The sequence below is a fragment of the Armigeres subalbatus genome, chromosome 2, assembly GCF_024139115.2.
Source record: "Armigeres subalbatus isolate Guangzhou_Male chromosome 2, GZ_Asu_2, whole genome shotgun sequence".
Taxonomy (NCBI): Eukaryota; Metazoa; Arthropoda; class Insecta; order Diptera; family Culicidae; genus Armigeres; species Armigeres subalbatus.
In genome coordinates this window covers 103,176,669-103,198,854 of record NC_085140.1, presented here as the reverse complement: position 1 = coordinate 103,198,854, position 22,186 = coordinate 103,176,669, and the positions used below count along the sequence as shown (strand labels likewise).

Here is a 22,186-nt window from a genome sequence, read left to right as displayed (position 1 = left end):
TAATTAACCTAAGGACAGCGCCGCCTCGCAGCTTAGTATTCATTGAGCACTTCCACAGTTATTAACTGCGAGGTTTCTAAGCCAGGTTACCATTTTTGCATTCGTATATCATGAGGCTAGCACGATGATACTTTTATGCCCAGGGAAGTCGAGACAATTTCCAATCCGAAAATTGCCTAGACCGGCACCGGGAATCAAACCCAGCCACCCTCAGCATGGTCTTGCTTTGTAGCCGCACGTCTTACCGCACGGCTAAGGAGGGCCCCGTAGGGAACCTAAAGAGGACATTTTCGGAATTGGACATATTTGTGTGGTTCGAAGGCTTAAAATTTGTGATTTTTCACAAATAAGCGAATGGAACTCATGCTGCGTACTTCCAAGTGGGGTTGGTCACCCTCAGGTCACCCCCTAGGAAGTTACTCCAGGAATTCCTCCGCAAGTTCCTCCAGGAATTCCTCCGGAAGTTCCTCCAGGAATTCCTCCGGAAGTTCCTCCAGGAATCCCTCCGGAAGCTCCTCTAGGAATTCCTCCGGAAGTTCCCCCAAAAATTCCTCCGGAAATTCCTCCAGGAATTCCTTAAGGAGCTTCCGAAGGAATTCCTGGAGGATCTTCCAGAGGAATTCCTGGAGGAACTTCTGGAGGAGTTCCTGGAGGAACTTCTGGAGGAGTTCCTGGAGGAACTTCTGGAGGAGTTCCTGGAGGAACTTCTGGAGGAGTTCCTGGAGGAACTTCTGGAGGAGTTCCTGGAGGAACTTCTGGAGGAGTTCCTGGAGGAACTTCTGGAGGGGTTCCTGGAGGAACTTCTGGAGGGGTTCCTGGAGGAACTTCTGGAGGAGTTCCTGAAGGAACTTCTAGAGGAGTTCCTGAAGGAACTTCTAGAGGAGTTCCTGAAGAAACTTCTAGAAGAGTTCCTGAAGGAACTTCTGTAGGAGTTCCTGGAGGAATTTCTGGAGCAGTTCCAGGAGGAATTTCTGGAGGAGTTCCTGAAGGATTTTCTGGAAGAGTTCCTGAAGGAACTTCTGAAGGAGTTCCTGGAGAAACTTCTGAAGGAGTTCCTGGGGGAACTTCTGGAGGAGTTCCTGGAGGAACTTCTGGAGGAGTTCCTGGAGGAACTTCTGGAGGAGTTCCTGGAGGAACTTCTGGAGGAATTCCTGGAGGAACTTCTGGAGGAAGTTCTGGAGGAGTTCCTGGAGGAACTTCTGGAGGAATTCCTGGACGAACTTCTGGAGAAGTTCCTGGAAGAACTTCCGGAGGAGTTCCTGGAGGAACTTCTGGAGTAACTTTTGAAGGAACTTCTGGAGGAACTCCTGGAGGAACTTCTGGAGGAACTTCTGGAGGAACTCCTGGAGGAACTTACGGAGGAATTCCTGGAGGTACTTCCGAAGAAATTCCTGGGGGTGCTTCCGAAGGAATTCTTGGTGGAACTTCTGGAGGAGTTCCTGGAGGAACTTCTGGAGGAGTTCCTGGACGGAGGAATTCCTGGAGGTACTTCCGAAGAAATTCCTGGAGGTGCTTCCGAAGGAATTCTTGGTGGAACTTCCGGAGGAATTCGTTGAAGTTTCGATAATTGTGTATTTCTCAAAGTTCAAAACTTTGTATTGTATACAGAGCATGAAATATTCACTTTCATGAAGCATATTCGTTCCGACTTTTGACAATCGTTTTTTGATCATTCAAAACATAGAATGACTTACTCAGTTTACTGCTTCATAGATTCATTCAATTGATTACCACTGAATATGGCAACTGCGCGCGAAAAAAACATAATTAGCATTGATTATACTGAGATTTGTCGCTAAAAATGCCCCTCAATTAAACGTCAGGACTAGATCTATGCATGTAATTATTTAAATCATCAAACATGTGTTCAGTTTTACGATAATTTGATAATTTGTGAAATTCAAATTAATACTCACTGACCCATGTTCATTCCGAAAATTGACTGTGCAGAGCCGAATATGAATATGTTTAGAAGTGAAGAGACAAAGAAGACCGATGGGCTTCATAAAAAATATTCGAATATTTAAAGCTCTGATTGTATATAATATGGAATCAGTAAATCGAAGTCTTTTGAATACTACCCACCACAACCAGCACAGTGAATAAAGATATGTGGGAGAAATGATCAAAACGACAAAATGTCGTATAAACGTTTTCAATTAAATCTACCTGATCGAAGTAAAATGTTGAATAATATGTCAAGATCAAGAATATGCTTTAAAACTTATGTTTAGAATCTGACGGAAGCCTCCATTTGAAAGGCATTATGGCTTCTTTCGAAAAGTTTAGTTGCCTCGTTGCAAGAGGCTTGTAATGGAAGCCTCCTTCTACGCCTCTCTGAAGCCTCCTTTCAAGATACTCGGAAGCCTCCTTTCAAGAGGCTCGGAAGCCTCCTTTCAAGAGGCTCGGAAGCCTCTATTCAAGAGGCTCGAAAGTCTCCTTGCAAGGAACTCACAAGCCACCTCTCAAAAGGCTCTAAATTTTTCTTTCAAGAGGGTCGGAAGCCTCCTTTCAAGAGGTTCGGAAGCCTCCTTTCAAAAGGCTCGGAAGCCTCCTTTCAAGAGACTCGGAAGCCTCCTTTCAAGAGGCTCGGAAGCTTCCTTTCAAGAGGCTCGGAAGCCTCCTTTCAAGAGGCTCGGAAGCCTCCTTTCAAGAGGCTCGGAAGCCTCCTTTCAAGAGATTTCGTGGAGGTTCTGGCTCCCCATGAAGAAAACACATTGTGTTTGCATATCGGTGACGCCTATTCCTTCTACTGTACGTGGCAGGGTGACTCTCTCAATGGACGATTTTGGATGGCGCATGCGATGCTTAGTGAACACCACTCGTACTGCTCGTTCTAACGCCTTCAAGTCAGTCTTGGCCCACTTCACCACCCCGAAACTGTACGTCAACAAAGGCACGTTATCGCCTATCTTATACAACTGCAGTACTATAAGAAGATACGAGTGAGGTACTGAGTCGTATGCCATTTTATAGTCGATATACGCCATGCTCAGGATACTTTGCTTGTGGATGGCCTGCCCAATAACGACTCCATCAATGATGGCCTGATCCTTGCAGCCTCGTGTGTTGCGTCGACAACCTTTTTGTCGCAATGGTTCTGCACCCTCCTCGCTATTTCCGATGAGTGTTCCGATCCTTCGGCAGAAGTTAAGTGACACCCCTAGTGATGAGCTCCGGTAGCTGCCCGGGGTCATCTAGTACCACGTTGAAGCATTCCGCCATCCGCTCGTGGACCGTTGTGAGTTTTTTTATACCAGAAATTATGCACAAAATCGGGTCCTGGTGCAGCAATTCCTGGTATACCGGGTAGCCTCACGTATGTCTTGGGCGGTCACGTTGATAGCGATCATGTCTCCAATTCCAACACAATATCGCTCTTCTTCTGCCTTCCACACCCCATCGCCGTTGTGTATGACGGGGTTATCCCACAGATTGGACCAAAACTGAGTGACTTCTTCAATCTCCGGAAGGCCTTCGCCAAAGTCGGCTTTGTTGTTTCGGTTGTGTGTTGAACGTTCGGTTTTGTTCCTTCCTCTTGGAACATTCTCCATAACGTTGCAATCGTTTAGTAAGAGCACTCAACCGCTGTACATGGGTGTCGAGGATCTAAGCTATGTTCGCCACGGTGAGATCACAATTGGGTTTCAGCAACATTCCAAACTAGCCTCACTGATCGGTTCCCCTGCTTGTACTGTATTAATCGACCAATCTTTAAACGCAGTATGGCGATTCGGGTCTCTAGACGTCGCATATCGCTCGATCTAGCCTCCTCCTCCTCTCATAGTTCCATCTGCACTTCCCGCTTGATGTACTCTACATCTTCTGGAGTCTTATGACAAGTGAAGACATTCCACTAAAAAGCTCAAAATAATTTTCTTATCAACTTGTTCTGGTCAAGCTGAGGTAGGGGAAGTGGGGGTAGCACGCCCATAGGGGTTAAAACGCGCCACCCCTGAATAAGGTTAAATATCCCCATTTTGATTATTTTCAATAGTCTATACGATAAAGCAATGAAAAATATTGCCATTGGATACATATATTTCATGATTTTTCTCTAGTTATACATGAAAAACTCGAAAAAACGATTTTTGCGTGTTTTGATGCAATTCTAGCTCGGTGGAATTTAGTCTTTCTGTCGCTGTTATACATTGATAAATTAATAATTGAGCCATGAGCCATGCTGCTTACTCGTGTTCTTTATGTTCCACACGAAATCGTCGTCAAAAATGGTTTTAAAACAATTTTATGGGCCTTCAAACTTCTGAGGTCGGTGTGGGGCATTACGCCCATGCTCATTTCGTATGACCGAAACAGCTGAAACATTCGGTTAATTGCCTTAATGTAGGCAATTAAAATGAAAATCAGTACGATAAGCACATGCGCGTTTTAACCCATCCACTGGCGCATCTCACCCCGCATGGTTTCAAAATCATTTTTTTTCGGGTGCTTTTTAAAAATCAAATTTCTGTGCAATAAAATGGACAATTAGATATCTGTTATCGGAAGTCAGTCACAGATATGCTGTTCTTCAGTATGCGCTGATGAAAACTGGCTGAAATGGTGGTTTTCATTGATAAAAATGGCATTTTCCTTAACGTGGGCGTCCTACCCCCAGTTCCCCTACACCGAGGGAACCTCTCATTGAACATCTCCAGCATCGCCGGTCTGCCGGACATATCCGTCTCCATCCTGGTGCAAAGGTAGTAGCAACGGATCACGTATTAATTCATCTCCCTTGTCCACATTATCCGTTTCCGTCGGCGGCCCGCTAACGTGAGTGATTGACGTCGATCCCAACAGCAACACCAGCAGGTGCAGCATTGCCTTGGTGATTTCTTCTGCTGCCGTTTCTGTTCTGGCTTTGCGATACGGGTTGAGCCCGATTACTAGAGGGTCGCTGTTGCACCACTCCTTCCTCTAGCCGCTCGCTCTGTCCCCCGTCCCAGGACCAGCTCCAGGGTGTTATTCTTCTCAATCTTAGCTCCATTTCTAGGTGCGCTTTCATTCCCGGAAGCTACGGGTTCTGTAAAGTTATTTCATTCTTTATAGTGCTAAATAGCTAGGTTCAAGCGCCAGTGCTTGCCCGAGGGTGATTTTTCATGGGTGCTTAAGAATTGGGCCTTCAGCTCCCACCTGCTCGAAATGGTGGTTTTTCATGGATGCCCAAGGTATTTCATCTGAGCTCCCACCTACCTACTAATTATTTTATTATATTCAATAAACCCTTAGCTTAACCCTTTCAGAACGGATGGATCATAGTAGTCCAGCATTTTAGATTGGCTGTGGAAAATCACAGAAGAGAGCTTTAGAAAAATTGTTCATCAGGATGCGATCCGGATGTTGACTTTACAGAAAAAAATATTGGATAACGAGTGTAACTATACCAAAGACTAATAAAGACGTAACTGTAAGGCACAGGCGGGAGATCATTTCTAGTACTGCATTTGATCTCTCGATACCCAAGTATGACGTTTCTGTACAGACCCACGTTGTTATCGGGAGCGGGCCATTTGGCATAAAGTCATTTGGCATAACGCCATTTGGCATAAGGTCATTTGGCATAAAGGTCATTTGGCATAACGGTCATTTGGCATAACGGACATTTGGCATAATTGTAACCAGGGGTAAGGGTCTTTTGGCATAACGGACATTTGGCATAACTTTTCTTTGCGTTCGCTGAATGGTGACTAAGTGGTGCAGGAAGCACTCCGGAATAGTAAATATAACACCCGTCGATAACAATATTAAAAAGACATTATCCTCTCGTGGAAAGAATGCATTTGCAATGCAATGCAAAAGTAGGCCATGCCCCGATTAGGGCAATGGTGGATGTAATCACTTCTTCAGAAGTAGGTGTGTGGCCGAATTATGGAAAAGGAGGATATGATACCTTCTTCAAAAGTAGGCGTGTGGCCGTATTATAGCAATGAAAGATGTGATCCCTTCTTTAAAAGTAGATGCTTGCCCGGATTATGCAATGGAGGATATGATCTCTTCTTTAAAAGTAGGTACTTGCCCGGATTAAGGTCATGGTAAATGCGATCCCTTCTTTAAAAGACGGCGCTTGCATGGATTGTGGCAATGGCGGATGTGATCCCTTCTTTAAAAGTAGGCACTTGCCCGGATTATAACAATGGTGGATGTGATTCCTTCTTTAAAAGAAGGCGCTTGCCCGGATTGAGACAATGGTGGATGTGATCCCTTCTTTAAAAGTAGGCGCATGCTCGGATTAAGGCCATGGTGGATGCGATCCCTTCTTTAAAAGTAAACGCTTGCATGGATTATGGCAATGGAGGATGTGATCCCTTCTTTAAAAGTAGGCGCTTGCCCGGATTGAGGCAATGGTGGCTGTGATCCCTTCTTTAAAAGTAGGCGCTTGCCCAGATTATGAAAATGGTGGATGTGATTCCTTCTTTAAAAGAAGTCGCATGCCCGGATTGAGGCAATGGTGGATGTGATCCCTTCTTTAAAAATAGGCGCTTGCACGGATTATGGCAATGGAGGGTTTGATTCGTTCTTTGAAAGTAGGCGCTTGCCCGGATTGAAGCAATGGTAGATGTAATCCCTTCTTTAAAAGTAGGCCCTGCCTGGATTATGGCAAATGGTGAATGTGACTCCTTCTTTATAAGTAGGCGCTTAACGGGAATAAATCAATGGTTGATGTGATCTCTTCCCCGAGTAGCACAATTCAGATTGATTTGGTGGCAGTTACTCATATGTGACTTGATTGGTTTTAGTAACTCGTCTACGACAAGTGTATTGCTTGAGTTTTTAAAGTTAGGCGCTTGCCAGATTAAGGAAACGGTGGATTAGATCCGGTCTTAAGGCGCATGCCCGGATTAAGGCCATGATGGATGCGATCCCTTCTTTAAAAGTAGGCATGTGGCCGGAATAAGTTAATGATGGATGTGATCCCTCCCTCAGAAGCAATTCTGCCGTTTTGTTTTCATTCTTCCGGAAAATCTCTACCATCAGTCTAAACTTATCAGAAAACAGCCTCGACCTACTTAATCTACGCTAAACATTACATGAAATATCCCTTTCGCTTTTACAGTTCAAAATTATGCCAAATGACCCACTCTTTTCTTGCAGTTCTAAATTATGCCAAATGTCCGTTATGCCAAATGACCATTATGCCAAATGGCCTTTATGCCAAATGACCTTATGCCAAATGGCGTTATGCCAAATGACTTTATGCCAAATGACCCAGACCCGTTGTTATCTACCTTGCGATGAAATAGAGCCACTAGTAGCCTATTGCCGATTGTAATTGCAAATTAATTTCATAATTTTTTTTTTTTTTTATTATTCAGAATTTGCGTCGTTCGATTTTGGCTGAGGTTGACGCTAAGAAGGAGGATATCTTCTCGATAATTCTGGGATAAACAAACAATATTCATAGAGCGCTTGTAGCATGTTCCGTGTGTAGTCATCGGAGGGAGCTTTTCCTGGCTCGGTGTGTCGATTGGCCGGCGTGATACAAATTATAGTAAGAACTCTTTGAACTGTAACCGATGTGGGTTAAACGATTATACGTTTACCACTTGGCTCGTGTGCGGAGTGGCAGTCATCTGGTAATCATCTGTTAATGGATCAGCCTGGGAGTAGGGGTAGTCTTGCTTGACCCCAAAAGAGCCCTTATTTCCTAAACTGTGGCCATGTGACTTGGCATTCCCCACTGGGACATTGCCGCCTCGCTGCTTAGTGTTCATTAAGCACTTCCACAGTTATTATTATTATCCACTGCGAGGTTTCTAAGCCAGGTTACCATTTTTGCATTCGTATATCATGAGGCTAACACGATGATACTTTTATACCCGAGCAAACCGAAAATTGCCTAGACTGGCACCGGGAATCGAACCCGGCCACACTCAGCATGGTCTTGCTTTTTAGACGCGCATCTTACCGCACGGCTAAGTAGGGCCCTGGATTTCATGGAGATCTGGAGCAGGAGACGTATGTCCTGCGCGCATGTCCCCAGGTTCATTACCATACCGCCACCATTGTCTGCCACATCGCCATTCAGGTGCTCTTCGTAGTGCTGCCGCCACATTTGGAGCATCTATCTCACGCTCGTTTGTAAGAAGGTTCTCGTTTATGTCTTTATACATATTGGGATGTGACACGTGGCCCTTTTTGTCATTCTCGTATACGAAGTATATGTAAAGGCTACAGGATCACTCCAAAACCGAACTTTTGATAGAAGGCTCGGAGACCTTAAGGAGGATCTTAAACGCGCATTTGAGACAATTTCTAGGCCCTTATTGCTGGAAAAAATAAAGCGCTTTGGGATTTCGGGTTCTGCATATGAATGGTTTAGAAGCTATTTGACATGGGACGGGTTTTACGATTTTGTAATATTAATCTATTCGCGGATGACACCGTACTATTAATTGCAGCTAGAACTATCGAAGATACAGTTTCACGCTTGAATACAGATTTGCGTTCTTTAAGTAGATGGTTGAAGTACAAACAGTTGAAATTGAATGTAAGCAAAACTAAATACATGGTAATTTCGCGAAATCGTATCATTGGTAATGTTTCCGTTAAAATTGATGATGAAACACTTGATCGCGTTCGGGAAATTTAATATCTTGGCGTGATTATTGATGATAAATTGAAATTTGATTCTCATATCAACAATGTCATCAAGAAAATAGCCAAGAAGTATGGAATTTTATGTCGATTAAAACACGAATTAACTGTTGCGAGTAAAATACAGTTCTACAAGTCAATCATCTCTCCTCACTTGGACTTTTGTGCTTCCATTTTATTTCTAGCTAATGAAACACAAATATCGAGGTTACAGCGTTTGCAGAATAAAGTAATGCGTTTGATTTTGAGATGTAATAGATTCACTTCCTCCTCCTTTTTGTTGGACGCTTTACAATGGTTATCAGTGAAGCAGAGAATTGTTTATTTGACTATGGTGTTCATTTTTAAAATAATAAATAGATTGCTGCCTCGATATTTGTGTAAACGAATTGAAAGAGGAAGTGACATTCATGGATATAATACTAGAAACGCGGAAGAAATAAGAACAACTTATTTTTGCATGGTGCTTCACAAAATTCATTGTTTTATAAAGGAATAAATGTTTTCAATTCGATGCCTGCACACATCAAGCGAGCAAGTACACTATCACAGTTCAAGAGACTTTGCATTTCACACGTGAAAACTGTTTTTTAAACAGCTATTTATTTATGTTTTTATTATTGACTAATTGTGTATCTTGACGAAGTTTGTGATAACGGATATTTTTGTTTGGACGAATGTAAATGATTTGTTATTTCATTAGGGCGCTTATAGACTATATTGTTCGCCTCGATGATGATGATTTTATTTTATTTGTTGATGTATAACTCTTTATGTGTAGTCTACGAAAGTTTGAGAATCGCGCGCGTAATACAGGTATAAATGGCTTTTTTGTATTTATCACTACAATTTGAAATATTTGAAACTGTTTGAAAGACACTATAGAAAAGTAGTGAGCTCTAAGATAGAACGCGATTTTCTCGAAACTTTTGGTATCTACGGAGAGGTAACACAAGTTTTGAATGTTGTCGAGCTTTGTACAGTAAATTGATTGGAACTAGCGAGAATGGTTTGAGTACGCGCTTCCTGACGAAACTTTTAGCATCATGCGAGAGGTATCACAAGTTTTGTATTTGTATCGGACTCGCTGTATCACTGATGATGCTTGTGAACATCTGCAGTAGAACTCAACGGTTCTTTTTACTTATTTATATTTTTTTTGTTGGAGAGCGATGATCATTTGTATTGTTGTTTATATCTGTGAAAATAATCGGATCGTTTGTTGTTTTGCAAAATCTGATTAAATTGATAACAATTAAATATCTTAAAGATAAATCGTCTAGCTCAAACCTTTGTAGGGGTATGTGGCGGGACCATCATCATCATCATCATCATCTTTCTTCCATCCTTCTACCTTCTTCCTTCTACCTACTTTCTTCTTCCTTTTTCCTTCTTTCGTCTTCCTTCTTCATTCTTCCTTCTTCCTTCTACCTTCTTCCATTTTTCTTCTTTCTTCTTCCTTCTTTCTTCCCTCCTTCTTTCTTCCCTCCTTCTATTTTATTCTTCTTTCTTTTTCTTTCTTTCTTTTTGCTTCTTTTTTTCTTCTTCCTTCTTCCTTCTAAACTATTCCTTCTTTCTTCTTCATTTTTCCTTCTTCGCTTTCTCTCCCGTCTAACTTCTTCCTTATTCTTTATTCCTTCTTCCTTATTCTTCCTTCTTCCTACTTTCTTCCTTCTTCCTTCTTCCTACTTTCTTCTTCCTTTTTCCTTCTTCCCTCTTCCTTCTTCATTCTTTCTTCTTCCTTCTTCATTCTTCCATTTTTCTTCTTCCTTCGTTCTTCCTTCTTCCTTCCCTCCTTCTTTTTTACTCTTCTTTCTTTTTCTTTCTTCCTTTTTGCTTCTTTTTATCTTCTTCCTTCTTCCTTCTAAATTATTCCTTCTTTCTTCTTAATTTTTCCTTCTTCGCTTTTTCTCCCTTCTAACTTCTTCCTTATTCTTCATTCCTTCTTCCTTTTTCCTACCTTCTTCCTTCTTCCTACTTTCTTCTTCATTTTTCCTTCTTCCGTCTTCCTTCTTCATTCTTTCTTCTACCTTCTTCCATTTTTCTTCTTCCTTTTTTCCTCCTTCTTCCTCCTTCCTTCTTCATTCTTGCTTCTTTTTTCTTCCTTCTTCCTTCTTCCCTCTTCTTTCTTCGTTCTTCCTTCTTCCTTCTTCCTTCTTCCTTCTTCCTTCTTTCTTCTTCCTTCTTCCTTCTTCTTTCTTCCTTCTTCCTTCTCTCTTTTTCCTTCCTCCTTCTTCCTTCTACTTTTTTTTTCTTCCTTCTTCTTTCTTCCGTTTTCTTCTTTATTTCTTATTCTTTCTTTCTTCTTCCATCTTCCTTCTTCCTTTTTCCTTCTTCCTTCTTCCTTCTTCCTTTTTCCTTCTTCCTTCTTCCTTCTTTCTTCCTTCTCTCTTCTTCCTTCTTCCTTCTTTATTCTTCCTTCTTCCTTCTTCCTTTTTTCTTCTTCCTTCTTCCTCCTTCCTTCTTCCTTCTTCCTTCTTTATTCTTCCTTCTTTATTCTTCCTTCTTCCTTCTTCCTTTTTTCTTCTTCCCTCTTATTTCGATATTCTTTCACCTCTCTTCTTCTTTCTTCTTCCTTCTTCTTCCTTCTTCTTTCTTCTTTCTTCCGTTTTCTTCCTTCTATCTCCCGTCTTCTTTCTCCTGTCATCCTTCTTTCTTATTATTTTTTTCTTCCTTCTTCCTTCTTTATTTTTCCTTCTTCTTTCTTCCTTCTTCCTTCTTCCTCACTTCGCACAACTCATTTCTCACTACCCAGTTATCATTGGGCCTAATGGCTATTCGTCCTAATGACCATTCGGCCTAATGAACATTCGGCCTAATGACCCAGCATCTACTGATTTACGGAGTTCTCCTGACACACCTTTCACAATAAAAGAATGCAGTCCCAGTCAAGTTTTGATGTACATTTTAAGCTACTCAATGCTGTGAGTGCCGCTTGACTATCTGTGAAAATACAAAGATTTGCATGTCTATATTTACTCCCTACATAGATATTAGTACATTCCATTATAGGAAAAACCTCCACTTGGAATACCGTTGGATAGTTTTCCATTGCCACTGAGATCGCTATCCCAGGGCCGAAGATTTCTGCTCCCGTTGTTGTTCCTATTTTTGAACTATCTGTGTAGAATTTTATGGAACCGTCCTAAACAGTGGGACCTCCGACTTCCCAGTCCATACGTGATGGCTCACGTATGTTACAAAGAATATCATAGTTCTCCACAGGTTTCATCCAGTCTCCACTCATATTCATCACTGGCCCATATTGAAAATTTTGTGAGATACTCAAGTGGCCCACTATATCGCCTAACTTGAATAACTTCAATCGTTTAAGTTTTTGAATATTCTTTTCCGCTTCTATCTGCACGAATTCATACAATGGTAGCAGATTTAGAATTGCATTTAACGATTTTGAAGGGGTGCTCCCGCATCGCTCCCGTTATAGCAATGGACACTAACCTTTGCAGTTTTGTCAGCTTCTTCTGTGCAGTAGCCTCTTTTGTTTTTGGCCACCATACAAGAGCAGCATATATCAGTTTTGGACGAATAATGGAAGTATATATTCACTTTATCATTTTTGGTCTTAAGCCCCATTTTCTTCCAAATGTTTTAGAGCATATCTGGAAGGCACTAGGCACTGTGTGAAGGCACTGTCTTTCCGATACTCAATATGATTTTGTTTGGGAGGATTCATCACCGTGAGATTCTTATTTGAAATTTTCGTTGGCTTTTTTCGGTGAGTACATACGCACTAGGCTCAAAGTAGAAGGGAGCAATCGAAAGTAATGAAGAACAGAAATGAAAGATATCGCAAGTGAGCGACAAGTATGAAATTTTTCTTTATAGAAGGTTAAAGTGTGCAAGGGCCATCAGTGAACAATATTGATTGAAATCGCTGTTATTTTGCCTAACGTCCACCCAGGAACGGCTTGGCTGATAGCGTGGGGACTATCATACCAAGACAGGCAAAATAACAGCGATTTCAACTCTATATTGTTCGGCGTTTGAGAACAGTTCTAGTGATCAGTGGCATATTTTCAGAGATGCAATACGAGACGACGTTACTTATTAGAATTTTTCACGTACCACCCGCAAGCTCTTACTTCGCCCAAGCGATCGAGATCGAACCGCAGTTTTTTATTGCTTTTGCCAATTGGATTCTCTGTTTGGGAGGATTCATCACCGTGAGATTCTTATTTGAAATTTTCGTTGGCTTTTTTCGGTGAGTACATACGCACTAGGCTCAAAGTAGAAGGGAGCAATCGAGTAATGAAGAACAGAAATGAAAGATATCGCAAGTGAGCGACAAGTATGAAATTTTTGTCTTTAAAGAATGATAAAGTGAGCAAAGTCCAGCAGTGAACAATATTGATTGAAATCGCTGTTATTTTGCCTAACGTCCACCCAGGAACGGCTTGGCTGATAGCGTGGGGACTATCATACCAAGACAGGCAAAATAACAGCGATTTCAACCTGCACATATTGTTCGGCGTTTGAGAACGGTTCTAGTGATCAGTGGCATATTTTCAGAGATGCAATACGAGACGACGTTACTTATTAGAATTTTTCACGTACCACCCCGTTGCATCTCTGAAAATATGCCACTGATCACTAGAACCGTTCTCAAACGCCGAACAATATGTGCAGGTTGAAATCGCTGTTATTTTGCCTGTCTTGGTATGATAGTCCCCACGCTATCAGCCAAGCCGTTCCTGGGTGGACGTTAGGCAAAATAACAGCGATTTCAATCAATATTGTTCACTGATGGCCCTTGCACACTTTAACCTTCTATAAAGAAAAAATTTCATACTTGTCGCTCACTTGCGATATCTTTCATTTCTGTTCTTCATTACTTTCGATTGCTCCCTTCTACTTTGAGCCTAGTGCGTATGTACTCACCGAAAAAAGCCAACGAAAATTTCAAATAAAATTCAAATAATACTCAATATGAGCATTCCAGTTCAGTTTAGAATCCAGAATGTCTTTCAGGTATTTGACCCGTTCTCTAAGCTGAATTTCTAGTCCTCCAAGCTTTAGAGCTTTTAGATCAAATTTCCTTTTCCTAGTGAATTGTACAATTACAATTTTTGACGGATTAATGCTAAGGCCTTCCTGAATACACCACGATTGGGTAAAATATAGAGCCCATCCATTGCATTCTTTCAGAAATGATATTGTCAAATTTCCCCCTCACTATGATGACAATATCGTCAGCAAAGCCTACAACCTCGAAACCTTTTTCTTCTAAGCTTCCTAGAAGATCGTCTACAACTAAGGACCACATTAGTGGTGAGAGGACCCCTCCTTGAGGGCAACCTTTTGTTGCCCATACTGTAAGAGACGAACTTCCCAGCTCTGAAGAGATTTCTATTTTTGCAAGCATGGTGTGAATCCATTTGATAATGTTCGTGTCGAAGTTTCTTTTCTTCATGGCACGATCCATTGACGAATAAGAAGCATTATCGAAAGCTTCTTCAATATCCAAGAAAGAACAAAGTGCTATTTCTATTACCGATAGCGCTTTTTTCACTTTAGATACCACTGTATGTGCCGTGTGCAGGGAATCAATTTTTCTGAAATGCGCTTGCGAAACAAGCGACAAAAGGGAACCAACGACAAAGCTTTGTTTTTGTCGGAGATAATAATGACAAAGATCCGAAAATTTTTGTCAGCAACAAAAAAGAAGACAATCTTGTTGTTAAGTTTTCATCCCGTTATTTTGCATTTTTTGTAGAGCAAATTTCGGTTCTATGCTATCATAGTTTCTGCTTTTATGGAAATATTCGAGAATCGAACAATGATTACAAAATTAGCATCGTATTCTCGGAAATATCAGAGCATGCAAGGCAAATGATTCTTGTCATATTGTGTTCGGGTTCTGATAAAGGTTTGTCGCTAAGTGCGTTTGTCAGTAACAAACTCTGTTGACGAAAAAGGGTATATTGTTAGGCGGTGCTCGAATATTGATTCCCTGGCCGTGTGTAATTGTTAACTTGGGCCATTTTGGTGACGATATAAATCGAACGACCTTCCTTCTGCCATATTTCCAAGTAGGAAATAGTATCAACGTGTAAACTGATCTTCATTGTGGGTTTCTCGGCCGTGCGGTTAGCGACATCAGTCCTCTGGACACATTTGCGTACAGAGTGTAGGAAGAAAATTGTCGTAAAGTGAAAAATTCTTCACTGTTTCGAGCATGTCCTGTCCGTTGTCTAATGCTAGGTGTTTCAGTATTCAGTCTGTCGATGACGATGATCTTGTTTTTTTTTTTCAAGGAAGGTGGTCTGATTTGCTCATATACGGTCGCGTGCAAGAAGACAAATAATCTTAAAACCGTAGATAAAATTAGAGAAAGCGGTAAATCAAATGGGCAGACTGTAGCCATGGTAGTACACAAATAGATAAATTAAAATTGTAGAAAATATGTATTCTGGAAAATTGTCAACTACCTACTACATGGAGGACCCCGCTTTAAAAAATCAACAGAACAAATGATTTTTTTTTTATCTAGCATTCTGCATATTGCAAATTGGCTCTTTGAAAATAGGGGAACAACTCCAGGAATTTATCTCATGAATCCGATATTCATCCCATCAAAAACATAGCAATGGAAAGCAATATGATTTGTTTCTTATTTTTGTGATTTTTTTCAGCAGTGAGCACGCATGTTGACTAAAAGAAGAGACGAAACGTACTATATTTCTTTGTTTGAATATATGTTCAGTGAGATGAAGATCGGGACAGTTCCCTTATATATTTTTGCTTTGTTTCGTGATACTGGATGCAAATAACACCAAATGAATTTGAGTCACGAACATGGTATGAATTCTAAAAATAATCATGATTGTTTGCCAACTAGTAAAAACATCTTTATAGTTTCATCAAAATTCGACACACATCATTTTCTCCAAGAAACGCATCATATAAAACAAGCATTAACTCACATATGGAAAACGTTTCGGGAACGTATCTCGTTCGCAACGCGCACTTGAGGCTCTTGTTTCGTTCGTTCGTTTTTTCTTTCTCCCTGGGGCACAGAACAGATCACTGGATTTTCACGTCAAAATAGCAATCCTCTTCGAAAATCACCTGGCACAAAAGCAAACGGATGCTGCTGCCGCTGGCTATTGGTTCAAATCTCAAGGGCTTTTCCACTTCCTAGCTGTAGTTCTTTGCTTCGCTGCAGATGGTGCCCGCCACAGCTGCTGCTGCTGGTGATGTTTTTGTCGTTGTTGCTGCTGATTGCCTTCTCGAAGCCAAAGTCAGTACCGCCACCACCCCCGGCTGTGCTGATGACGTCAAACGGGCGGAAAATTTGTCTTCCATTTTTCCGGTGGCGAGGGGAAGGGACTTTGGTTCACTTTCCGATGCGGCAGTACATGTGCAGAAGCTGGAAACAACAAAAAAAGAAAAGTTTCTTGAATGCAATCGGAAGGAATATTCTTGGCAGATGTATAGGTTCGTATATGGTGCGCAGGTATGTGCGGCTAGGGAGAGTGGAAATCCTATGAAATGTAAGTAAAGGTGAGGAATGTTTTTGATCGCTACAACAACACAAACTTGGCTGTTGAAGTGTGAGGAAATATAAATTATTCAAACCTCTGATTTCTCTTCAAACTTTTCCAGTTCTACTTCATGCTTGATATATCCATTGAATAAAATTGAAACGTTAGATTCAAGACCGTTCTGGTGCCTAGTCACTGCATGTTGCTGTACGGTGTGGGCGAGCAATAATAGTATTCCGTCCGATCAGCTGTAAAACGACTTATGCGTGTTTGTTGCTAAAGTTCGTTGTGTAGGAATCACTAAAACAGCTCAAAGCGCGCTTGTGGGACCCTTTAAGTTAACTATTAATAAAAAAAAAAACAAAATTCTGCTGGAAAATGTAATAAATATAAAATAGAAGTAATTTTTGATATTCTGAATGTAATCATCCAAAGTATATTACAGGATGTACATTCTACAAACATAAATAGTTGATCGAATGTAAAGCTCGAGTCATTTAATATTGGGATGCAAAAAAACTGATTTATTTTGGAGCCATATAATTGAAATAAAAATGTTAGGTACTGAAAATGAAGGTTATTTATTGATCTTTTAAGGAAAAAAACAGCGAAAAAATTATTCCAATTTCGTTTTTATGAAATCTCGAACTCTGCTTCGATCAGCACTCATTATTTTTTGGACACTCTGTTGGATTACCTGAGCGGCCTTTTTTCCACCATCTTTTCATTTCTGTCGCATCCTTAGACACCTTTCCACTCTCCTTCAACTTCTGCATGACAATTGCCCAATATTTCTTAATTGTGCGAAACTAAGGGCAGTTGGTTATCTCGATACCACTGCAGCACTTCTCTGCTGTAATGACAGCGTGTCAAGTCATGCCAAAACTTTACAGGTCCTTTGTGGGCTTTAATGTACGGAAGAATACGCTTTTTTAGACACTTCTGTTTGGGAATTCACAGTCTTGTTTGATGATGATGATGATGATGGTCCCGCCACATTCCCCTACAAAGGTTTGAGCTGGACGAGTTATCGTTAAGATATTTAATTAAGATCAATTTAATCAGATTTACAAAAAAAACGATCCGATTATTTTACAGATATAAATTCCTAAAAAATTTCCATTACTATACAGCAAAAACATAATTGAAAAAATGAGCTGTTGATTTCAACTTCGAACTTTCGTAAACATCAGTAGAGATACTTACAGTTAAACAAGAATGTAAAACTTGTGATACCTCTCGCACAGATTTCAAAAGTTTCAGAATGAAATGCGTTTCATAAAGTCATAATACAAGCCGCAGATAAAAACTTGTAAGTATCTTTCAGAGTTAAATTTATTGTACGACAACACAGAAGCCAAATCTTGTGTTACCGCTCCGTCGATATCAGAAGTTTCGGCAATAGACGCGAATATAAAACAATCTACCAGAATGCTTGCTACTTATCAAGGAATCATTCAATTCAAAATCATTTATACCTGCATTCCGCGTGCGAGACTCAAACTTTCGTAGACTACTCAAAAAAAAGGTAAACTAACAGTACGTCAATAAAATAAAATCCATCATCATCATCGAGGCGAAAGTTATAGTTTATATGTGCCCCAATAAATAGAAAATAAACATTTGGTCAAGCTAAATCATCCGTCGAAAAAACTTCGTCAAAATATACGTGTCTATCAACTAAAAAAATGATCAGGTAGCTGTTCAAAAAGCAGCTTTGACGTGTGAAATACATTGTCTCTTAAATTGCGTAAGTGTTGTTGCACGTTTTATATGTGTAGGCATCGAATTGAAAACATTTATTCCTTTGAAAAACAAAGAGTTTTGTGAAGCTCCGTTCAAAAAATAGGGTGTTCTTAATTCTTCCGCGTTTCTAGTGTTATAGCTATGAATATCACTTCCTCTTTCAATTCGATCACACAAATATCGAGGCAGCAAACTGTTAACTACTTTAAAAATGAACACCATTGTCAAATATACTATTCTCTGCTTCACAGACAGCCACTGCAGGGCACTTAATAGAAAAGTAGAAGAAGTGAATCTATTACATCTTAAAATCAAACGCATTACTTTATTTTGTAAACGCTGTAATCTATATATTTGCGTTTCATTAGCTAGGAACAATATAGAAGAGCAAAAGTCCAAATGAGGAGTGATGATCGATATATACAATTGTATTTTGCTAGCAATAGTTAAGTCGTTTTTCAATCGGCAGAGAATTCCATACTTCTTTGCAATTTTCTTGATAACATTGTCAATATGTGTCAAATTTGAGCTTGTCATCAATAATCACGCCAAGATATTTAATCTCGCGTACGCGATCAATTGTCTCATCATTGATTTTTACAGAGACATCTACATCTATACGGTTTCATGAAATCAACATAAATTTAGTTTTACTTATATTCAATTTTAATTGTTAATGTACTTTAACCATCTACTTAAAGAACGCAAATCTTCATTTAAGCGCGAAACGGCTTCATCTAGGTTCTTAGCTGCAATGAATATTACGGTATCATCAGCAAAAAGGTTAACATCACAAAATCGTAAAACTCGTCGCATATCATTTATGTACATAATAAATAGAATGGGCCCTAATACACTCCCCTGTGGCACTCCGAGTGTGTTCTCCACGGGGCTCGACACAAAATCATTAAAAATAGTCCTTTGGGTTCTATCAGACAAATAGCTTTCAAACCATTTATATGCAGAACCCGAAATTCCAAAGCGCTTGATTGTTCTCAACAACAAGGGCCTAGAAATTGTCCGGTCTTATTAGCGTCTTGTACATGACACATTTGCTGCGGAGGCGAATCTTTTTTGACCGCAGTTTCTTCTGGAGCCCGTAGTAGGCCCGATTTCCACAGATGATGCGCCTTCGTATTTCACGATTAACATTGTTGTCAGCCGTTAGCAAGGATCCGATGTAGACGAATTCCTCGACCACCTCGAAGGTATCCCCGTGTATCGTAACACTGCTTCCCAGGCGGGCCCTGTCCCGCTCGGTTCCGCCCACAAGCATGTACTTTGTCTTTGACGCATTCACCACCAGTCTAACTTTTGTTGCTTCACGTTTCAGGCGGGTGTACAGTTCTGCCACCTTTGCAAATGTTCGGCCGACAATGTCCATGTCATCCACAAAACAAATAAATCGACCGGCTCTCCGCATGACATCTTCTAGCGCAATGTTGAACAACAAGCACGAAAGTCCATCACCTTGTCTTAGTCCCCGGCGCGATTCGAACGAACTGGAGTGTTCGCCCGAAATCTTCACACAGTTTTGCACACCATCCACCGTTGCTTTGATCAGTCTGGTAAGCTTCCCAGGGAAGCTGTTCTCGTCCATAATATTCATTTTCCATTTTCTATGCGGTCTATACTGTCGTATGCCGCCTTGAAATCTAATCCGTTGTCGAGCGGCCGTCAACGAAGCCGGCTTGATAACTTCCCACGAACTCATTCACTAATGGTGACAGCCGACGGATTATGATCTGGGATACCAATTTGTAGGCGGCATTAAGGATGGTGATCGCTCGAAAGTTCTCACTCTCCAACTTATCGCCTTTCTTGTAGATGGGGCATATAATCTTTTTCTTCCACTCCTCCATCAGCTGTTCAGTTTCTCGGGATTCTGACTATCAGTTTGTGCAGACAAGTGACCAGCTTTTCCGGGCCCATCTTGATGAGCTCAGCCCCGATACCATCCTTACCAGCTGCTTTATTGATCTTTAGCTGTTGGATATCATCCTTAACTTCCCTCAAAGTGGGGGCTGGCTGGCTTCCATCCTCCGCTGCCTTGGCTTTCACTTTCACTTTTTTCACTTTCACTGCCTTGGCTTTTTTTTCATTCCTCACCCACCAATTCGGATAGCGAGTCATATCATTGACAAATTTCTCGTTGTTTAGACCGCTTCATGAGATCCTTTGCTGTTGTAATCCTCGGCTCGAACATATCCAGTCTACAGAAAATTTTCGCCTTGAAGCATAACCCTCTTCGCTTCGTACGAATCCGTCGCACCAAGTATTCGTTTTGAAGGCCCTTGAGTACTTCCGGAAGGTTGGAAGCCCACTCCCATAATAAATCATTCATTGTTGATCACTGCGTCGAGCTGTCGCCTCAACTCGATCGTGGATTCGACGTCCCCTGCTCTTCGTCGTCTTCTTCGATTGTCGATGACTCACGCCATAGTTGGCTGCTCGTTTGATTCCAGTAGAAGTGTTACTGGAGACTTCGTTGGCTACTCTTCAAAATGTCTGACTTCTTGATCACCGCACGACGTGACGAATCCCCGTTTGTTTGCCATCTCCTCCGATTCGGCAACCCTTCGCATGTGACCGAGCTCGAGTTGTTTGGTTATGAAACCACTGTACTGCTTCTGCACTCTATTTTTTGCCAATCTTCGTTCTGCAACTTACTTAGAACTGCGATATCACCATGTAGCAGGTGTAACCAATCGCCTGACTCGCCGATGTTACTTCGCCTGTCACTATGTATGTATGTATGCAGTTAGCCACCATCCTGGCTGGAGTCTTGCTCCGCATGCGGTTCCACTTAACAGTAAAGTCAAATTTCAATATCATTTTGAATTCAACATATTGCTGTATGAAGGGGCCAAAAATGGGGGTGGTGGACCTGTAAGCAGAGACACTTACACGAAACCCACGGGAAAATGAGAATTTCCTTCCAGCAGAATGATCCAACAAATATAATAATGATATCTGCAATACTTGTCAAGCTTTCCACGGGATTGTTTGTTTGAAGAAGGGCGCGTCAACTGGTTAACAACTGTTGGAGATAAAAGTAATAAACGCGAACGTCTGTTACTTTCCTTCCTTGACTCCGATTGGCTACCACTTCATTGTCCAGTTGTAACTTCATTGATGCCCTGATGCACCCTCCCAACCCCATCTCATATATTTACAGTCAAATCAGTTATATTGTAAGGGAAATTAAGGCATGTGTAGAGAATACATGAAATAGTGATCTGGCAGATAATCCTGGAAGGCTAATATGCTTCAATACTTTACTCTGGAACATCAATTTCATTTTAAATTCAGATTATAAATAACTACTTCCTGTAAGCACTACGTAATACGGTGCAGTTTCGTTTGAAATATCACTGGACTTTTTTTTTGCCTTTCTCATACAACAAAGTTGTACCGATATATGATTTCTTTCGTATCTTTCAGCCCAAGGCTGGCTCGTCTCGTTCACTGGACCTCGGGCCTGTATCGAAAAAACCATCCCTGACGACATAACCTGTCGTTAATCCATTGAAAAAATGATTATAGATGAATACAATATATAATATATGCATGATAAGAAGCAATGTGATGAGTAATGTTACTTCACCTGTCACTATACACCCAAAAACGGACTCCGTCAGCACAGGTAGATCCTTGCCTAACGGGATTTCCCTTCCTGATGGGAAGAAGCTGAAGAAATCTTGGATTCCCAAAACCAAGTTGATCCTCCTCGAGCGGAAAAACTGCAGATCTGCTAGCAGGATGTCCTTCGGAATGTCCCTTCCACTTGCATGAACTGTAGAGGTTGGTAGGCTCGCTGTAACCTGCGGTAGGACGAGGAATTCCATGGATCGAGCATACGACGAAACGCGAGATTTGATGACACTGTGAGTTGCCTTCACTCCGGACTGCCCGATGCCCGGAATCGCGATGTTGGCTTTCTGGAAAGATTTGCGGAAATAAAATTGCACTCGGAACCTGAGTCCAGAAGAGCGCGTGCTGGGTACCGACAACCCACATCGTCTTCTATTATTACGACAGCTGTAGCCAAAAGAACTTGTGACGAAACACAATGCGCCGCGTTAGAAGAAGTAGATTTGACCGCTAAAGCATTCGCTGCCCTGCAGTTTGTGCTTGTGCTACCCTGTTTAGGATTACCTCCTGAAATAGATCTCCTCGGTGATCCTTGGCTACTCTTGGCTTGGCTACTCTCCACGTTTGAGACAATTGCGACAGAGGGATGCTTCTCGCAAAAAGGACGCCCGACTATACAGCGACATCCTTAGAAACGATGGACACGTGTGAAGGCCATGGATTTCCGCACATGAGGGACACTT

At 41.3% G+C, this 22,186-nt stretch overlaps 1 long non-coding RNA gene across 1 annotated transcript in view; it reads right to left on the bottom strand.

Moving 5' to 3' along the window:
* The window catches only part of LOC134214814 (uncharacterized), a 58,343-nt gene that overhangs the window by 1,682 nt on the left and 34,475 nt on the right, over positions 1 to 22,186 (bottom strand). The window contains exon 3 of the long non-coding RNA XR_009979923.1: positions 15,543 to 15,988. This is a non-coding gene — a long non-coding RNA (uncharacterized LOC134214814). The remainder of the gene's footprint in view (positions 1 to 15,542; positions 15,989 to 22,186) is intronic.